We start from the raw sequence: 22,757 nt of genomic DNA, 5'->3' as shown, positions 1-22,757 counted from the left end.
TGGATATATCTTCCATAAAAAACATGAACAAGGATATTGTGGAAATGAATGATGCATTAGATCAAAAGGACTTAACTGACATAAATAGAACCTTTCATCCCAAAGAAGCAAAATACACATTATTTTCAAATACACATGGAACATTTTGAAAGATAGACCACCTGATAGGACACAGAACAAGTCTCAACATATTGAGTAAAATTGAAATCATAAAAAGCGCTTTCTCAGACTGCAAGGGCTTGAAACTGGAAACCAACTTCAAGGAAAAACTTCAAAAACTTTCTAACATGGAGACTGAATAGCACACATTGATCCAATCAATGAATGGGTCAATAATAAGATAAGAGAAGAAATCAAAAATTTTATGGAAACAAATGAAAAATGAACACACAACAGTCCAAAACCTATGGAACACAGCAAAAGCAGTACTGAGAGGGAAGTTCATAGCAACACAGGACTACCTAAAAAAGATAGAAACATTTCAAATAAATGACCTAACACTACAACTTCAAGAACTGGAGAAACAACGACAAATAAATCCCAGAGCAAGTAGAAAAGAAGAAATAATCAATCAGAGTACAATTGAATAACATAGAGATAAAAAGAACAATTCAAAGGATCAACCAGTCCAGGAGCTTGTTCTTTGAAAACATACACAAAATCAACAAGCCTTTAAGCAGACTCATCAAGAAAAAAAGGAAGAGGACCCAAATAAGTAATATTAGCAATGAAAGAGGAGAAATAATAACTGATAACACAGAAATACAAAGGAATGTAAGAAATTACTGTGAACAATTATATGCCAAGAAATTTTGAAAACCTTAATGAAATGGACAAATTTCTAGAAAGGTATAACCATCCAACACAGAATGAAGAAGAAGCAGAAAGCTTGAACAGATGGATAAAAGCTGGGGAAATCAAAGCAGTAATCAAGAAATTCCCTGCACACAAAAGTCCTGGACCAGACGGTTTCACATGAAGTTTTCACAGAACATTTAAGGAAGAGCTAACCCCTGTCCTTCTCAGACTATTCCAAAAAATCCAAGAGGAGGGAAGACTCCCAAACTCTTTTTAAGAGGCCAGCATCATGCTAATTCCAAAACCAGATAAAGACGCTACAAAGAAAAAAAAAAAACTATAAGCCAACACCACTGATGAAGATAGGTGCTAAAATCCTCAACAAAATATTGGCAAACTGCATCCGGCAATACATTAAAAAGATCATCTCCTGTGATCAAGCGGGATTCATCCCAGGGATGCAAGGATGGTTCAGTATTTACAAGTCAATAAACGTAATGCATCACATAAACAAAAAGGAAAGATCAAAACCACATGATCATCTCAATAGGTGCAGAAAAACATGTGATAAGGTACAACACTCATTTATGATAAAGACACTCAGCAAAATGGGAATAAAGGGGGCATACCTCAACATAATAAAGACTATATATTAAAAATTTATAGCCAGTATTATATTCAAAGGGCAAAAACTAAAAGCTTTCCCACTAACATCAGGAACAAGACAAGGATTTTTGCTTTCACCACTTCTATTTAAGATAGAATTGTCAGTCTTAGCCACAGCAATAAGACAAGAAGAGGAATAAAAGGCATCCAAATTGGAAAGGAGGAAGTAAAACTATCATTGTTTGCAGATGACATGATAGTGTACACAGAAAACCCTATAGACTTCACCAAAAAACTACTCGACCTAATAAGTGAATTTGATAAAACAGCAGGATTCAAAGTCAATATTCAGAAATTGAAGGCATTTTTCTACACCAACATGAAATATCAGAAGTAGAAATCTGGGGAAAAAATCCCATTTGCTCTAACAACAAGAAAAATAAAGTACCTGAGTATAAATTTAACAAAGGAGGTAAAAAACTGTATGCAGAAATCTATACAACACTGAAAAAGAAATTAAGAAAGACACAGATAAATAGAAGCATATACAGGGTTCATGGATTGGAAGAACTAACATCATCAAAATGTCCATACTACTCAAAACAATTTATAGACTTAACACAATCTCTATTAAAATACCAATGACTTATTTCACAGACATTTCAAAAATTTTTGTGGAAGCATAAAAGACCCTAAATAGCTGCAGCAATTTTGAGAGAGAAAAACAAAGCAAGAGAGATCACAATACTGGACATAAAACTATATTACAAAGTCATTGTAATCAAAACAGTCTGGTACTCGCACAAGAACAGACACATAGACCAGTTGAATTGAATAGAAAGCCCAGAAATAAACCCATGTCTCTATGGTCAATTAATATTTGTCAAAGAGGGCAGAAGCATAAAATGAAGTGAAAATAATCTCTTCAACAAATGGTGTTGGGAGAGCTGGATAGGTATAAGCAAAGAAAGAAAGAAAGAAAGGAAGGAAGGAAGGAAGGAAGGAAGGAAGGAAGGAAGGAAGGAAGGAAGGAAGGAAGGAAGGAAGGAGAGAGAGAGAAAGAAAGAAAGAAAGAAAGAAAGAGAGAGAGAGAGAGAGAGAGAGAAAGAAAGAAAGAAAGAAAGAAAGAAAGAAAGAAAGAAAGAAAGAAAGAAAGAAAGAAAGAAAGAAAGAAAGAAAGAAAGAAATTTGGTCACCAACTGACACCACACACAAAAATAAACTCAAGATGGCTAAAAGACTTAAATATAAGTCATGACACCATAAAAGTCCTAGAGGAGAACATAGGCAGAAATTTCTCAGATATCCCAGATAGTAATATTTTCACCAATATATCCCCTAGAGCAAGTGACATAAAGAAAAGAATAAACAAGTGGGATCTCATCAAAATAAGAAGCTTCTGCACGGCTAAAGAAAACATCAGCAAAATGAAAAGGGAACCAACCATATGGAAAAATACAATTGCCAATGATACATCAGATAGGGGTTTGAGCTCCAAAATATATGAAGAACTCGTATGACTCCACTTCAGGAAGACAAACAATTCATTTAAAAAATGGACAAAGGATCTGGGCAGACACTTCCCCAAGGAAGAGATGCAGAGGGTCCAGAGACATATGAAAGGATGCTCAGTTTCACTAGCTATCAGAGAAATGAAAAATTAAAACCAGAATGAGATACCACTTCACGGTGTTCAGAATGGTCATTATAAACTAATCAACAAACAACAGGTGCTGGCGAGGCTGTGGAGAAAAGGGAACGCTATTACACTGTTGTTGGGAATGCAGACTGTTGCGGCCATGGTGGACAAACAGTTTGGGATTTTCAAAAAGCTAAAAATCGAACTGCCTTTTGACCCAGTTATTTCACTGCTGGGAATATATCTTAAGAATCGCAAAACATCAATTGAAAAGAACCTATGCACCCCAATATTCATAGCAGCACAATTTACAATAGCCAAGTGCTCGAAGCAACCTAAGTGCCCATCAGTAAATTAACAGATCAATAAACTATGGTACATTTATGCAATGGAATACTACGCAGGAGGAAGAAGGAAAGAGCTACTACCCTTCATGATGGCATCGATGGGACTCAGAGCATTATGTTAAGTGAAATAAGCCAGGGGATGAAAGGCAAATACCATATGATCTCACCTATAAGTGGAACCTAACCAACAAAGCAAACAAGCAAGGAAAATATAACCAGCAACATTGAAAGAAAAAAGAAACCAATAGAATCAAGAGGGAAGAAGGGGTAGGGAGTAGGAAGGGAAGGGTCAAGTCAGGGTACATATGTAACAGACCCATGGAGAAAGTCAAATTGGGAAAGGATTGAGGGAGGGAGGTGGGGGAGGTAAGCAGGGGAAAGTGGTGGCGGGAAGGTGGAGACAAATGTATTTGAACAATAAAAAAATTTTAAAAACCTAACTAACTAATTAATTAATTAATTAATTAATTTAAAAAAAATGAGTAGATCATATCCTAGCCATTTTTAGGTGAGGCATTTATTCCTCTTTCTTCCCACATGCCTCCAGATGCTTGGGGCAATATCTGTTTTTATACATGTGAATTTCTCCATCAGTTCTTAAACCTTGGCTCCTCATGAAGTAAACACATATGTAGCTATTTCTTCCTGGTTGTTGTAGTTTGAGTTTTCCTTGCACTTTCTTTTCTGATTTATTACTGGCATCACCATTCTTTGTCCCATTTGCTATGTGGCTCTTGGTGATAAATTAAACTGTAATGGAATTGAAGAGGTAACCCTAGATTCCACATCTACCTAATGTTTTAAAAAGTTGACAAAACTCTAGGCACAACAAGAATAATAAATTCTAAAAGAAACAAAATAATGTTTTAAGTTTTTATTTAAAAAAAGTGGAATGGGGAGTTCTCTTTGCACACTTATAAACCTTTCAATGTTGTGCTATTAGCCACTCTAATCGTTTGCTTGGTACAAAACTAAACATCATATGTCGCAATCTTAACCTACTGAAAATGGAGGGAGGAAGGGAGAGAGTACTAAACATAAGCATTATGCAAAGAGTCACTTTCTAGAATGGGATAATGAACACTTATCATCATCCAGAGATGGAACCCGTGGTGAGAACAAGACTGTGCTAAATGCATGATAAACAGCCTTAGCTGGTATCGCTCAGTGGATTGAGCACTGGCCTGTAAACCAAAGGGTCGCCGGTTCTATTTCCAGTGTAGGACACATGCCTGGGTTGCGGGCCAGGCCACCAATAGTGGGCACACAAGAGGCAACCACACATTGATGTTTCTCTCCCTCTCTTTCTTCCTCCCTTCCCCTCTCTAAAAAACAAATAAATAAAACCTTGAAAAATAAATAAACACATGCTAAATAAATAACAAATGCAGATATTTACTTAATATAATTTTAAAATATACCTCTGTGATGTCAAATGGAAGTCTAAATATGAAGTATCATTAACATGTAATAGAAAGTAAAAGGCTTGGTTGGAACTGCAATTTAAGTTAGAAACACAGAAAGATAGTATGTCAGGAACAAAACCCTTGTTTACCTCTCTGGATAATGTACTCATTTTAATTAATTTAATTGTATTTCATACAGTTGTTAATATCTATGTGCAAAAATATTCAGGATTAGAATATATTTTAAATTGTCAAACACAATAAAAGAAACCAGTTAAATTTTATTGGTCTCGATCTAAGTCAAAGGGAGGTTTTTACTTTTGGTCTAACTCTTTAGAAGTTGAAGTAATGAAATGTATAATATGTAGTATTTCCATAAATAATCATGTCTCTGTTAACCTATGACAGACCTGGATATTAGAATGTGGACATTTGCACTGAGGAGATTAAATATACTTTTATTTTAACACTGTAGGGAATTTAATCTGAATTTTAATATTATTCTGATCTTGATATAATAAAAGGATCAGAAGAAAATAAAAGCCATCCACAGTTTTTCATTTTCTATTTTTAGTTTCTTATCATTTAAAAGAAATAAAATTTGAAGTTAAAGTGGTACATCCTGATGAGAGCCCCAAACATTATTGGCCCTGGTTCTGCCATTAACTACTATATGATATTGAATAAGTCCCTTCTGGTCCTCAATTTCTTCATTTATAAGTTTACTCTTGAAATATCAATATTTTATTATTCTAAATATGAAAAGATTGGTATTCTTCTCTTATGACATTACTTAAATGAGATAGGAACATCTTATACAAAAAGGTAGAGGGTACCTTACCTGCATGAACATATCTCCTTGAGAGCCGAGTGCTACATGACCTTCATTTAAGCTATATCCCACAAAGGAATGACCCTAGTGCCACGATGGACCACAGATTCTTAATTTAAAACAAATGAAGTCTTTTAAAGATTCTTATTAATGCTTAATTCATTAAATGAAAACCAGGTTATAAGCCATGACCTCTCCTTATGGGGTTTGAAAAGGCTTTTGCGTCATTACAGGGTTAATGCCTAATACATAGGAACAGATTTCTGCTCTCGTACTAGAAGGTGCATTTACCTATGGCAGCATTTAGAGTTTCTCACTGTGTCTGGAATAAAATTTATTTTACTATCCCTCTCTCCTGACACACACACACACACACACACACACACACATTTTCCCAACCGACTGTCTGAAACTATTAACTATACATCATTATATAAAATAAAAACATAAAAGTGAATCACTTACCTGAAGACATTGTGTTTCTGGATGTGGAATTATTTAAAGCTTGCTGGTTTCCAGCTGCTACAGTTGCATTAATGCCTCTTTCAAGATTTTTTCTTTAGAGAGGGGGGAAGGGAGGGGTAAAGAGAGGGAGAGAAACATCAATGCAAAAGATAAACATTGGTTGCTTCTTTTACTACCCTGACCGGGGCCTGAACCCACAAACCACGCATGTTCCCTGACTGGGAATTGAACCAGTGACCTTCTGCTTTGTGGGATGACATCCAACAAACCGAGACACACCAGTCAGTACAATGCTCCTTTTAAAGAACGGATCTTTTGTGTTTCCTGTGCTCGCAATTGGAAACTGAATGTAACCTTTTAAATGACCATTTCCTCAAACAAGATGAACCCAAAGAGGCTCATACCAAGAAATATCATCATTAAAATGCCAAAGGTTAAAGACAAAGAATCTTAAAAGCAGCAAGAGAAAAGAAGTTAATTACTTATAAGGGATCTCCCATAAGACTGTCAGTTGATTTCTCAACAAAAACTTTGTAGACCAGAAGGGATTGGTAAGAAATATTCAATGTGATGAAAAGGAAGAACCTACAACAAAGATTGCTCTACTCAGCAAAGCTATCATTTAGAATTGAAGGACAGATAAAGAGCGTCTCAGACAAGGAAAAGCTAAAGGAGATCATCACCACCAAAAAAGTGTTATATTAAATGTTAAGGGGTCTTCTTTAAGAAGAAGATCAAAGATATGACCAATAAAATAGCAATAAATACACATCTGTCAACAAATTAATCTTAAAAAAACAAAATGAATAAAGAAGCAGAACAGAAACAGACTTGTTGGTACAGAGAACGTTTGAAGGATGCTAAATGGGAGGGGTGTTTGTGGCAGTTGGCAAGTACAATTTGGTTGTTACATAATAGTCGTGGGAATGTAAAGTACAATATAGAGAATATAGTCAATAAAGTTCTAATAACTGTGTATGGTATCAATGGATATGATATTTATTGGTATGATCACTCAGTAAGTTATATAATGTCTAATAACTGGGGTGTACAGCTGAAATTAATATTGTATGTCTATTATAATTGAAAAATAAAAATAATAATTTAAATTTTAAAAATATAATAAATGTAATGCAATGCAATATATACTGATATACATATAAGATAGGGCAAAGTAGGTTTACAGTTGTTCATATGGAAAATAATACAATCATTAATAAATAATAATATAAGAATAAACTGTAAAAATGGCCTTTTCCTTCATACAACTTAAAATAGTTTTTAAAGAATCTTAAAATAGTGTATTTGGTACAAGGAAACCTAAGAGTTTATATTGAGAAGAGAGACAAAATCAATATAACAAATTCTTCATATTGCATATTGTAAGATAAAAGTAGGACAACTATAGTGAGTCCTTTGAGGCCAGTAAGATAATCATTGTATTCAATATGGTTACTTGAAGTGTACTTGGAGATTTGATTTTAGCATTGCATTTAATCAATTCATTAAAATACTTAGTTCAAAGCTAAGAGCAGATGTAGGAAGAAAAGACTGTTGCTGAGAGTACTTTTGGAAGAAGCAACCAAGATAAGCAAGTGTATTCTCTAGAATATCTTCATCTCAGAGTCACTGGCTACCATTATAGAGATGTGAAAGGAATGAATGGTAATAGAATTGGTAATAGAAATGGGAGGGAGCAGCCTGAGGCAAAAGGAAGTTATAATCATTATGAAAACTACTATTATACTTTAAAGAGGTGCCATTTTGAAACTGTGTTATCACCAAATATTTCATTCTTTTTATCTTATAGATATTCTCAGGAATATTTCACTAAAGTCTCTAAGTGATCTTCAGAGATAATATTAAAACAAGTATTGCCAATATCTTTTGCTCTGTTTCTTGGATAAAGACAAAAATGAACTCAAAAGAAGAAAACACAATTTTAAAAAGATATTTTAAAGTATCTCTACTTCTTAAATATTACCAGTTTGTCTGTCATTCAGCATAACCCAAGAAGTAACACTAATTTGTTCAGAGAGTAAAAGAGGTTAATTTACTGTGAGAATTTACCAGGGGCATAACTAATGTGCAGTAATGCTGGAGTGCTAACTGATCTGGATAGATTCCTGACTATCATGTCATTGTGCATCTTCCACTGAAATCAATAAGAACCTTGGAGCAACTCGATTTTTTCATGTAGCTCTCCGATCTTAAAGGTATTGAATACCTTAATCACTATATAAATGCTGTATTTTCTTTTCTTTTTTTTTATTGTTCAGATACATTTGTCTCCATTTTCCCGCCACCACTTTCCCCTGTCCCACCCCGCCCCCCCACCTCTTACCCTCAATCCTTCCTCACTTTGGGTTCACTCATGGGTCCTTTATACATGTTCCTTGATTTCACCGTTCCCCATCTTAACCCCATTAACCCCCTCACTCTTCCCCTCTCGTTAATGTTGGATTGTTTTTTCTCTCACTGTTGCTGGTTATACTGCTTCTTGCTTGTTTGTTTTGTTGATTCAGTTCCATATATACGTGAAATCATATTGTATTTGTCTTTCACCCCTAGGCTTATTTCACTTAGCATAATGCTCTCCAGTTCCATCTATGCTGTCACAAAGGGCAGTAGCTCTTTCTTTCTGCTGCGAAGTATTTCATTGTGTAAATGTATCATAATTTTGTGATCCAGTCATCTACTGATGGGTATTTAGGTTGCTTCTAGCACTTGGCTATTGTAAATTGTGCTTTTATGGACATTGGAGTGCATAGGTTCTTTTGAATTGGTGTTTGGGATTCTAAGGGTATAGTCCCAGCAGTGGAACTGCTGGGTCAAAAGGCAGTTTCATATTTAGTTTTTGAGGAAATTTCATACTGTTATCCACAGTGGCTGCACCAGTCCACAGTCTCAACAATGGTGTAATAGGGTTCCCTTTTCTCACAACCGCGCCAACACTTGTTATTTGTTGATTTGGTTGTAATGGCCATTCTAACTGGTGTTAAGTGCAATCTCATTGTGGTTTTAATTTTCATTTCTCTGATGACTAGTGAAGCTGAGAATCCTTTCATATATCTCTGGGCCCTATTTATGTCCTCCTTGGAGAAGTATCTCTTCAGGTACTTAGTCCAATTTTTATTGGATTATTTGTCTTCCTAGAGTGGAGCCGTGCGAGTTCTTTATATATTTTGGAAATCAAACCCCTGTCTAAGGTATCATTGGCAAATACATTTTCCCATATAATTGGTTCCCATTTCATTTTGCTAATGTTTTCTTTACCTGTGCAGAAGTTTCTTCTTTTTATGAAGACCCATTTGTTTATTCTTTCCTTTATGTCCCTTGCTCTAAGGGATGTGTTGGTGAAGATATTGCTGTGAGGGATATCTGGGAGTTTCCTACCTATGTACCCATGTTCTCCTCTAGGACTTTTATGGTGTCACAACTTATATTTCAGTCTTTCATCCATCTTGAGTTTATTTTTGTGTATGGGATAAGTTTGTGGTTGAATTTCAGTTTTTTGCATGTAGCTGTCCAAAATTCCCAACCTGATTTGTTGAAGAGGTTATTTTTATTCCATTTTATGCTTCTGTCCCTTTTGTGAAGTATTACTTGATCATAGAGATATGGGTTTATTTCTGGGCTCACTATTCTATTCCATTGATCTAGGTGTCCATCTGAATGCCAGTACTGGACTGGTTTGTTTAGAGTAGCCTTGTAATATAGTTTGAAGTCAGGTATTGTGATCCCTCCTACTTGGTCCTTCTTTCTCAAAGTTGCTGTGGCTATTTGGGGTTGTTTATGGTTCCATATATGTTTTTGAAATGTTTGTTCTATATCTGTGAAGTACATCATTGGTATTTTAATAGAGACTGCATTAATAAGGATGTATAATTTACTTTGTATATTATGGAAATTTTGAAGATGCTAATTTTTCCAATCCATGAACACTGTACATGCTTCCATTTATTTGTGTCTTCCTTAATTTCTTTCTTCAGTGTTGTGTAGTTTTCTGAGGACAACGCCTTTGCCTCCTTGGTTAGGTTAATTCCTATATACTTTATTTTTCTCATTGCTAGAGCAAATGGGATTTTTTTCCTGATTTCTTATTCTAATATTTCATCGTTAGAATGAAATATTATTAGAATGTAGAAAAATGCCTTCGATGAGTGAATATTGATTTTGTATCCTGGTTTTTTGTTTTTCTTTCTTTCTTTCTTTCTTTCTTTCTTTCTTTTTTTTTTTTTTTTTTTTTTTTGCCAAATTCACTTATTAGGTTGGGTTGTTTTTTGGTGGAGTTTATAGGGTTTTCTTTGTACACTGTCATGTCATCTACAAACAATGACAGTTTTACTTCTTACTTTCCAATTTGGATGACTTTTTTTTTATTTTTTCTTGTCTGATTGCTGTGGCTAGGACTTTCAATACTATGTTGAATAGAAGTGGTAGAAGTGAACAACTTTATTTTCTTCCCAATCTTAGTGGGGAAGCTTTTAGTTTTTGCCTGTTGAGTATAAAGTTGGTGGTAGTTTTTTCATATATGGCCTTTATTATGTAGAGGTATCCCCCCTTCACTCCCATGTTGCTGACTGTTTCTTAACATAACTGGGAGCAGTACCTTATGACATGCTTTTTCCTCATCTATTGATATGATCTTGTGATTTTGTCCTTCCTTTTCTTTATGTGATATAGTACATTTGTTGATTTGTGAATATTGAACCACTCATGCATCCCTGGAATGAAACCAACTTGATTATGTTGGTTGGTCTTTTTAAGTATTGCTGGATGCAGTTTGCCAATATTTTATTCAGGAATTTATGAATACTTTATTTCACCCAGGTTTTCAAATTTTTAGGCATATAATTGTTCACAGTAATTTTTTACAATCCTTTGTATTTCTGTGGTATCAGTTGTAATTTCTCCACTTTCATTACTTTTACTTTTTATTACAGTAATCCCTCTTTTTCTCTTGATTAAGCTGCTTAAATGCTTCTTGTTTCCATTTATCTTTACAAAGAACTAGGTCTTGGATTTATTGATTCTTTCAATTGTTCTTTTAGTCTCTATATCATTCAGCTCTGCTCTTATCTTGATTATTTCCTTCCTTCTACTCGTTCCGGGATTGGTTTATTGTCGTTTCCCCAGTTCTTGAAGTTGTATGGTTAGTTTGTTTATATTAAATACTTCATTCTTTTTTAGGTAGGCCTGTATTGCTATGAACTTCCCTCTCAGGACTGCCTTCACTGTGTCCAATAGGTTTTGGACTGCTGTGATAATTTTCCTTGGTTTCCAGAAATGTTTTGATTTCTTCATTCATCTCATTAATGTCCCATTCATTAATAGCATGCTATTCAGTCTCCATGAGTTTGAATGTTTTTGAGTTTTTTTCCTTGAAGTTGGTTTCTAGTTTCAAGCCTTTGTGGTCTGAGAAAATACTTGTTATGATTCAATTTCATGAATTAGTTGAGGCTTGTTTCATGTCCTATCATGTAGTCTATTTTATAAAATACTCCTTGTCCACTTAAAAAGAATGTGTATTTTGCTTCTTTGGGATGAAAAGTTCTATATATACAAGTTAAGCCCAATTGATCTAATGCACCATTCAGTTCCATAACATTCTTCTTGATATTTTGTTTGGAAGATCTATCTGTTGTTGACAGTGGGGTGTTAAAATCCCCTATTATCAGTGTGTTGCTGTCTATATCTTTCATGAAGTCCTCCAACATTTTCCTTATATATGTGGGTGCCCCTACATTGGATTCATATCAGTTTACAACATTTATGTTTTCTTGGTGAATTCTTCCTTTGAGTATTATGAAGTGTTTTTCTGGGTCTCTTTTTATGGCCTTTGATTTGAAATATATTCTACCTGATATAAGTATTGCTCCCCCTGCTTTTTTTCCTATCCATTTGCTTGGAATATTTTTTCCATCTCTTTCCTTTAGTCTGTATAGGTCCCTTGTTCTAAGGCAGGTCTCTTGTAGGTTGCATATGTGTGGGTCAAGTTTTCTAATCCTTTCAGTTACCTTATGTCTCTTCACTGGGCCATTTAATCCATGTACATTTAAAGTTATTATTGATAGGTACTTATTCATTTTTTCCCTTTGTACCTGTGTTCCTCTCTTTCTCATTCTTTTTCTTCATCTTCTTAAACCAGTCCCTTTAGCCCATCTTGCAGTGGTGGTTTGGTGGAGGTGTATACTTTTAGTCTCCTTTTGTCTTGGAAAATCCTTATTTCACCTTCTATTTTTTTTTTCCATTTTTAAAATTTTATTTTTGTTCAAATATATTTGTCTCCACCTTCTTACCAGCACTTTCCCCTGCCCACTTCCCACACCTCCCTCTCTCAATCCTTCCCCACTTTGGCTTTGTCCATGTGTTCTTTATACATGTTTCTTGACTTGACACTTCTCTTCCCTTTCCCCGCCACCCACTCCTTCCCTCTTCAGTGTGTTGGTTTCTTTTTTCTTTCAATATTGCTGGTCATATTTTCCTTGCTTGTTTGTTTTGTTGGTTAGGTTACCCTTATATATGTGATGATAGGTTATTTGTCTTTCACCCCCTGGCTTATTTCACTTAGTTTAATGCTCTACAGTTCTATTCATGCTGTCACTAAAGGCAGTAGCTCTTTCTTTTTTTCTGCTATGTACCATTGTGTTAATGTACCATCATTTGGTGATCCACTCTACTGCTGATGGGCATTTAGGTTGCTTCCACCACTTCACTATAGTAAATTTTGCTACTATGAACGTTGAGGTGCATAGGTTCCTCTGAATTGTCATTTTGGGATTCTTAGGGCGTAATCTCAGCAGTGGAATTTCTGAGTCAAAAGGTGGTTCCATTTTTAGCTTTTTGAGGAAATTCCATACTGTTTTCCACATTGGATGCATCAGTCTTCATTTCCACCAAAGGTATCCTAGGGTACTCTTTTCTCCACAGCATCTTCAGCACCTGTTGTTTGTTGAATTGTTTATATTGGTCATTCTGACCGGTGTTAAGTGGTATCTCAGTGTGGTTTTTATATTCACTTCTCTGATGACTAGTGATTCTGAGCATCCTTTTATATATCTCTGGACCCTCTGTATCTCTTCCTTGGAGAAGTGTCTGCTCAGGTCATTTGCCCATTTTTTATTTGAATTGTTTGTATACTTGGAGTGGAGTCGTGACAGTTCCTTATATATTTTGGAGTTCAAACTCCTGTCTGAGGTATCATTGGCAAATATATTTTCCATATATTTGGTTCCCATTTCATTTTGTTAATGTTTGCTTTATCTGTGTAGAAGCTTCTTCTTTTGATGAAGTCTTATTTGTTTATTCTTTCATTTATATCTCTTGCTTCAGGGGACATATCAGTGAAAATATTGCTGCCAGGGATATCTGAGAGTATCTTGCCTATGTTATCCCCTGACTTTTATGGTGTCACGACTTATATTTCAGTCTTTTGTCCATTTTGAGTTTATTTTTGTGTATGGTGTCAGTTGGTGGTCAAATTTCAATTTTTTGCATGTAGCTGTCCTACTCTCGCAACAACATTTTTTGAAGAGGTTATTTTTACTCTATTTTATGCTTCTGCCCCCTTTGTCAAATATTAATTGACCATACAGACATGGGTTTATTTTTGGACTTTCTATTCTGTTTCACTGATCTATGTGTCTGTTCTTGTGCCAGTACCAGACTGTTTTGCTTACAATGACCTTGTAATATAGTTTTATGTCTGGTATTGTGATCCCTCCTACTTTATTTTTCCTTCTCAAAATTGCTGCAGCTCTTCTGGGTTGTTTATGGCCCCATATATATTTTTGAAATGCCTGTTCTATGTCTGTGAATTACATCATGAATATTTTAATAGGGATTGCATTGAACTTATACATTTCATTGGGTAGTATGGACATTTTGATGATATTAATTCTTCCTTTTCATGAACATACTATAGTCTTCCTTTTATGTATGTCTTCCTTAATTACTTTCTTCAGTGTTGTATAGTTTTCTGCATACAAGTGTTTTACCTCCTTGGTTAAATTTATTCCTGGATACTTTATTTTTCTTGTTGCTATAAAAATGTGATCTAGCCTTCTTTTGATCCTATCTACTGTGTTCTTTAATTCAGAAATTGTATTTGTCATTTCTCCTTGCCTTCTGTTGATAATTTCTATGTCCTTTTTCATGCTGATATAGTTTGCAGTAAGGTCCTCATAATTTCCTTGTATTTTTTTAACTTCTCTCTGAGTTCACTGAGCTCATTGAGCTTCCTTAGAACTGTTGTTTTGAACTCAGTATTTGATAGTTTAGTTCCCTCTATTTCATTTAGTTCTCTTTCTGGGGATTCCTCCTTTCCTTTCAATTTTGGTTTGTTTCTTTGTCTTCCCATTATTTGTGAGACTCTTTTTTTATGCTTCTATTTGTTAAATTGGTCTGTCTTGACTTCCTGAGTTTGTGGTGTGTACTTCTCTGTTAAGAGACCTGTGAGATTCAGTGGTGCACTCTCCTTGATCTCCTGAACTTGCTGTTGATTGGATGCCTTTTATACTGTGTTTTTTGGCTCACTTGAAGGAATTGCGTTTTGACTGTTGTTTGGTTGTTCTTTGGTGAGTCCTACCCTAGAGCTGGTTGACAGAGGTCACTCTCCACCATGTCTTGTGTGTTGTCATGTAGGTGCTACCAGAACAAAACCACAAAATCCAAGAAACAAACCCACATCTGCAAAAATAACTCCCCTCTGCAATTCCATCATCAACAGCAAATGAACCTGTATTAATAAGGGTGTAAAGATATTAAGATTATTATAAGAAAGGAAAGAAATAAACTATTAATATAAAATCTAATGACTTAACATGCACAAACTTGAAGGACTCAAAATGAACATAAAAGTCTATGTGGTAAAGAAAATGCGGCAAATCATGGATAAGTCCACAGTGGATTGTGTCTCGGTAGCTTCTAGTATTTACCACTGGTTTTTTTCTTTCTGAATCTGCCTCTGATAATGTCAGATGTTGACCCTTTCTGACCTTAGGTAGTCTATTCAAGCTTTTCAGGACTCTACTGCTTGTGGCTTTCTCCTTCAGTTGTTAATATAGTCACCCTGCACTCAGCAGGCAGGCATAGGCACCACAATGCCAGGGCACAGTCCCTCCTAGGCCAGGGCTATTGTTTCCTCTCATGTTTCTGTTGCTCAGGAGAGTGGTCTGCCTGAACCAGATAGCTGCTGCCTAATGGGATATGAGACAGCACCAGGATCCCGCTGGCTATTCCCTCAGTTATCTCCCCAAGGCCTCCTTCCCCAATCTCTCCTCAGGTGTCCATAGACCACACTGCCCCTGCCTTTGCCAGAGCCCAGGTTAAGTGGCTGCAAGTAAAAATCTATGTATTGGTCCTTTAAATGGCTCTTTGCATCTCCAACCGTCCATCTCTGGCAGAGAGCAACCCTGCTGTTTTTCACAGCTGGCTGTTATCTGTGTTCTTTTTGGGCTCTGGTGCTGTAGGCTCTTGGTCCCCGCTTATGGTTTCAAACCCATTCTTCTCAGGGGATCCAATTGCTCATCTCAATACCCCTCTGACATTGCCACCTATGGGTACCCAGCCAGCTTTCTCAGGTTACAACTGCACTTCTTACCAGGAAGCTTGTGTTAAAGCTGAGTGCTCTTTCTGTGCAAGGTTATAAGGCTTCTCTCTCACTATTGTTCAGTTGTTTGTTCCAGGTGATTTCTCCACAATTTATTTGTAAGTCCAGATTGGTCCTGGGAGGAAGTCAGTGTGAGTTCCATTCACTCCTCAGCCATCTTGAAAACCCTAAATGCTGTATTTTCATAGAAATTGGAAGAATCCGTGCATTCTAAAACAATGCAATATATAATTTGCATAATGAGGAACCATGATTTCAGCAGACCTAAGACCACAACCTAAACAAAGAGAAGTTACAGTCTCATCTTTGCCTTGGCCTTAGACTAGTTCCTCATTGGCAAAGTTAAATAAAAGATTGGATATTTAAAAAAAAAATAAATGCCTTTAGGTCTGAAGCAAAAGCAAAAACTTATCTTTTTTAATTAAATAATTATCAAGTATTTTATTTTATTTTTCAACCCTCACCCAAAGATATTTTTATTGATTTTAGAAAGAGAGGTAGCAGTGAGAAAGAGAGGGATTCCTGACTAGGATTCATACCTGCAAGCTTTTGGTGCACAAAATGACACTCCAAGGTACTGAGCCACCTGTCCAGGCTAATTAATAGGTCTTTTATTTATTTTTTCTTTTTTGTTCTGATTTCATTTACTTATTTTTAGAAGGGGAAGTGAGGAAGACAGAGAAAGAGAGACACTTCGATGTATGGTTGCATTTCGCAAGCCCCCTGATGGGGACCTGTCCTGCAACCAGGGCATGTGCCATACACTGGGAATTGAACCGGCAACCTTTTGTTCACAAAAGGCTAGCACCCAATCCACTGAGCCACACCAGCTAGGGCTAATTATCAGGTCTTTTAGAGTGAAAACAATACTTTGTTGGTATTAATGAATTATGAAATAAATATAACTTGAGCGTGGCTTTGTTGAATTACTATGTATGTTTGTGCATGTTCACATGCATATATACTGTTTAAGTTCAAATTCTAGTTATGCTTTATTTAAGGAAGACAAGCTTTGTCCAAAAAAGTGTATGGATAATTTTCTTACTGAGTCCTTTTCAAAAATACAGGTGACAAGGACTTTGCAAGGTATTATCAAATATTGTTTCTATATATTACATTGTCCATAAAATCCTAGCTAGATGGCTGATAGGGAAAGGAATTTTGTTCTTCTTTAGGAATTATTTGAATATTGACCTCGTTCTGGTTGATTGAAGAAGTGTGTGTGTGTGTGTGTGTGTGTGTGTGTGTGTGTGTGTGTGTGTATGTATTTTAATTTCCTAAGATAGAAACACTGTACAGTTTTTGTTACATTTGTGCCTTGGGAAAAGATGTTGTATTTTCCTAGGGCTGTCATAACAATGTACCCAAAACTCACAACAGAAGTGTATTATCTCACAGTTCTGGAAGTTAGAAGTCCAAAATTAAGATGTCAGCAGAGTTGGTTCATTCTAAAACTCTTAGTAGAATCTGTTCTGTACCTTTTTCCTAGCTTCTGGTGGTTTTCTGTCATCCCTCCAATCTCTGCCTTTATCTTCACATAGCATGCTTCTTCTGTCTCTGTGTCTACATCATCTTCCCTTTGTGTATATCTGCCTCTGTGTGCACATTTTTTTTATAAGGATGTAGTCATATTGGATTAGGACCCACTGTATTGACCTCATCTGAACTTAATCAACTGCAAAGACCTTATTTGCAAATAAGGTCACATTCACAGGCACTGGAAGATTAGGACTTCAAATCTTTAGTAGAGGGGGACAACACAATCTGTCCCATGACAGATGAAAAGTTGCAATCTGAAATTAGGGGAAAAATAAAAATGAAAGGGGAAGACAAACAGTTTGGTGACAGATTTACATTAGTTGAACAGAAGTAACCAGAATGTGTCATGTGGGTTCTAAATTATTTTGATAACTAATATATCACAAACCAAGTACTTTTGATAACATATTCAAGAGCAGGTAGCTACTGAAAGTTTAACTAGATGACATGCCAGTATCTCCAAAGGTTAAAGAGTCAATTTATTCCCTCATTCAGAAGTTATTAGCTGTATGATTGGAACAAGTTCCATCTCCCTCACTTGCAAGAATATAAAGTAATAGTGCCACCTCACATGAATATTAACAAGAATAAATGATTATACATCATTTAGAAAAATATTTGCTACAAATAAGTACTTTATGAGTTTGATATTAGTAGTATTATTATGGCTCAGAACCTCCCTTTTCATGCATAAAAATACACTGTGGACATCTTCTTCCTCATCTATTTCTTTTGTAAGGAATCACGTACTTTGCTTAGGTAATGACTTTTTGTTTGTTAAAAAAAACAACAACAAAAAAAAACAGCTTTATTTAGGTATAATTCACATAATAAATTGCACTTATTTAAAATAAAAATATCAATGCAATATTCATGGACATGAAGTTCATAGAGTATAGATTGTTCTTTTTCTTATTTTATTTTGCCTGTTTTGAACATATATATCCATGATTACCAAAAGTAGCTCAGATTCCTATAGTGGATTCTGCTACTTATTGAGATTGTAATATAAAGAGAGAGTAGATGTTAGATTACACAATGCAGGCCATTTTTAAAAGTCTACTGGAAAAAAATAACCCTGATACAAGAATATAGGCTTTGAACTGGTCTGATATTATGGAGTGATGTACTAGTCCCAGGCTTCAGGATATATTTGAAAAAAAAGCATTTTTTAATGATTTTTTTAAATTTTATTTATTTATTTTTTCAAATACATTTGTCTCTGCCTACCCCTTACCACTTTCCCTTGCTCCCTCCCTCCCTCCCTCAACTCTTCCCCTTTGGTTTTGTCCATGAGTCCTTGCTATATATTCCTTGACTTTTCCCTTCCCTACCTTTGCCCCTGCCCCCCTCCCTCCTTCCCTCTTGTCTCTGTTGGTTTCTTTTCCTTTCAGTGTTGCTGGTCTTATTTTCCTTGCATCTTTGTATTGTTGGTTAGGTTCCACTTACAGGTGAGATCATATGGTATTTGTCTTTCACCCCCTGGCTTATTTAGCTTAGCATAATGCTCTCGAGTTCCATCCATGCTGTTGTGAAGTTTAGTAGTTCTTTTTTTCTTTCTGCTGCGTAGTATTCCATTGTGTAAATGTACCATAATTTTTTGATCCAATCATCTACAGATGGGCATTAAGGTTGCTTCCAACACTTGGCTATTGTAAATTGTGCTGCTATGAACTTTGGGGTGCATAGGTTCTTTTGAATTGGCGTTTTGGTATCCTTAGGGTATAGTCCCAGCAGGGGAATCACTGGATCAAAAGGCAGTTCCATTTTCAGCTTTTTGAGGAAATTCCACACTGCTTTCCACAGTGGCTGCACCAGTCTGCATTCCCACCAACAGTGGACTAGTGTTCCCTTTTCTCTACAGCCTTGCCAGTACCTGTTATTTGTTGATTTGTTTATGATGGCCATTCTGACTGGTGTGAGGTGGTACCTCATGGTGGTTTTGACCTGCATTTCTCTGATCGCTAGTGATGCCGAGCATCCTTTCAAATGTCTCTGGGCCCTCTGTATCTCCTCCTTGGAAAAGTGTCTGCCCAGGTCCTTTGCCCATTTTGAAAGAAAGCATTTTAATTAAAATTTGGAGACAGATTATTAGTTTGATTTAACTATGATTATTATACAATAAAAGAGAGATTTCTTGCTATTTAATTATATCTTACAATGATTACTTTAAATATTCCTCAATAATAATTATTTATTTATACATAAATTATAATTTTATTTTTAATTTATATGATTATATAATTCTATTTTATTAGGTAATATTGTTTAAGTTCAATTCTTGAAATAGTAATTTTATTCACTTTCAAAGTTAAGGCATAGAACATTTTTATTTTAATTTAATTATCTGTTAAATTTTATGCTTTGTAGTTCATACAGAGGCTATATCACTACTTAGTGGCAATATATTCTAAAGCTGGGGGAAAATCTAACTGGAAAAGAAAAATCTCTTAAGAATTGGTTGTATACTCCAAAACAATAAAGTGACAATAGCATCACAGCATGCATAAAATGGATTTGTTTTTCACAATCTCTGCTGAAGTAAATATAACCATGTCACATACTTTACTGAAAAATATTACTGGCCCTTGAGGATAATAATAAACATTAATAATCAACGGAAATATCCCAATCTCCTTATGTAGTCAAAATTAAAATTTTCAACTACATGTAATCAGCATGACATTGTGCAACTTTAATAATTAGTTCAAGTTCAAAGCAGTATTCCTCCAAATTATTATCTTCAACTCCTTATGAAATTTCCATATGGAAGAAGACAGTCTTTAAAGTCATGGAAGGAATGATGATGAAAATGTAGTCATTTATATTTAACAAAACAAACCTTACCAATAACACTACCTTTGCAAGCTTTATTGAAATCTTTAGATAACATTTTTTTCCTATATAGTCAAATGAACAATGTGCTACCAATGTATTTAGTAACTCTAAACAATAGAGTAAGCTGTCACAAATTGTGAAGTAATTGAAGAACTTTTAGTGGAAAGTAAGTGTTACATAGTTTTATTGTCTGCACAGGCTTAAGAGCACAGCAGAGAGAGTCAGAAACCATAGCACCAGAGCTCTGACCAACTCATGTGTGACTTCAAGAAAACTGCTTCTCAGGTTCTCAGAGTACTTTTTTGTAGAATGAATAGTTTGGACAAGTTAATCACAAAAGTTCTTTCCAGTTCTAATATTCTGTTACCATATGGTTCAATGCTTCACCTTAGATGGCTTGCCTTCAAGTGATGGTGATAATCTCTTTCAATTCAAAATTTCAACCTTTGATTATAAAATAAAACACAGATACAGAAAAAACTACACAAAAATGAACACTTTAATGAACTATTGTGAGGGGAGTATGTGTGCAACCACCACCTAGGCCAAGAAATAAAACTTTGCCAACCACCCCATGGACCACTTCCTATGCCCCAACCCAACAACAACCTCATCCTCACTCCTCAAAGTAACCACTATCTTCACTTTTCAAATAAGCAATCATTTATTTGCATTTATTTGATTCAATTATTATTTTTCATTTATCAATCAACTTTATGAGGTATAATTTACATAGAATAAAATGTACTAATCCTAAACATACTATGGGATTTTTTATTGACTTTTTAGAAAGAGCAAGAGGAAGGGGAGAGAGACAGACAGTCAGACAGACAGACATTGATTTGTTGTTCCACTTATTGATGCATTCATTGGTTGATTCTTATATGTACTATGACCAAGGATTGAACCCACAACCTTGGTGTAATTGGGATGATGCTCTAACCAAGTGAGTTATCCAGGTTGGCCAGTTTAATGGGTTTTAACAAATATATACAGTCATGTAGCCAGCAACAAAATTAAGATTTAAAATAAACTTAATCAAGGATGTACTTAGAAAATTATGACACTGAAGAAAGAAATAGAAGAAGATACAAATAAGTGGAAGCACATACCATGTTCATGGATAGGAAGAATTACCATCGTGAAAATGTCCATACTATCCAAAGCAATCTATACATTCAATGCAATTTCTATCAAAGATCCAATGAAGTATTTCACAGAACTAGAATAAATATTTCAAAAATTTACATGGAACCACAGAAGTCCCCACATAGCCTCAGCAATCCTGAGAAAGAAGAACAAAGTTTGAGAAATCACACTATCTAATATAAAACTATAGAATAAGGCCATAGTAATCAAAACAGCATGGTACTGGCATAAAAACAAACACATATATCAATGGAACAGAATAGAGAGCCTAGACGTAAACCCACACCTTTATAGTCAATTAACTTTTGACTCAGGAAGCAAGCATATACAATGGACTAAAGATAGTTTATTCAATAAATTGTGTTGGTAAAAGTGGACAGATATGTGCAGAAAAATGAAACTAGATCTCCCTCTTACACCACACACAAGAATAAATTCAAAATGGATCAAAGGCTTAAATGGCAGACTCTGAACCATAAAAATTCTAGAAGAAAACATAGGCAACAAGATCTGGGACATTCCTTGTAGCAATATTTTATGGGATATATTTCCCCAGGCAAAAGAAACAGAAGAAAAAAATAAACAAATGGCACTGCATCAATCTAAAAAGTTTTTTACAGCAAAGGAAATAATCAACAAAATAAAAAGACAACACGCAAAATGGGAGAACTTATTCGTCAATACATCTGATAAGTCTGGGGTCCCCAACCACTGCACCATGGACTGGTATTGGTCTGTGGCCTGTTAGGAAGTAAGCCCCACAGCAAGATAGGAACAGAGGGTGAAGTAACAAAGCTTCATCCCAATCCCCATTGTTCATACTACTGCCTGAGCTCCATCCTACCCCCATCTGTAGAAAACATTGTCTTCCACAAAACCCGTCTCTGGTACCAAAAAGATTGGAGACAGTTGTGATAGGGGTTAATATCCAAAACTAATAAGAACTTATAAAACTCAACACCAAAAAAAACTCAAACAAACAAAAAACAAAAAAGTAAAACCACAACCCAATTAAAAAAGTGGACAAAGGACCGGAGTAGACACTTCTCTAAAGAGGATATACAGATGGTCCATAGACATATGAAAAGATGCTCAACATCACTAATCAGAGAAATGCAAATTAAAGCCACAATGAGATATCACCTTTCACCTGTCAGAATGGCTATCATAAATAAAACAACAAATAATTGCTGGTGAGACGTGGAGAAAAGGAACCCTTTTTAACTTTGGTGGAAATGCAGATTGGTGCAGCCACTGTGGAAGTATAGAGATATATCAGAAAAGTTAAAAAATGGGTCTGCGTTTTCACCCAGCAATCCCACTTCTGGGAATATATCCAAAGGAACCCAAAACGCTAATTCAAAAGAACATAAGCACCCCTATGTTCATTACAGTGTTATTTATAATCGCCAAGATATGGAAACAGCCCAAGGGTCCATCAGTAAGACGACTGGATAAAACAACTATGGGACATTTAAACAATGGAATACTACTGGGCCATAAAAAAATTATAACCTTGAGATGG

The sequence above is a fragment of the Pteronotus mesoamericanus genome, unplaced genomic scaffold (genome assembly GCF_021234165.1).
Source record: "Pteronotus mesoamericanus isolate MK-2021 breed Mesoamerican mustached bat unplaced genomic scaffold, CSHL_Meso_final scaffold_12, whole genome shotgun sequence".
Classification (NCBI taxonomy): Eukaryota; Metazoa; Chordata; class Mammalia; order Chiroptera; family Mormoopidae; genus Pteronotus; species Pteronotus mesoamericanus.
This window is presented reverse-complemented; position numbering follows the sequence as displayed.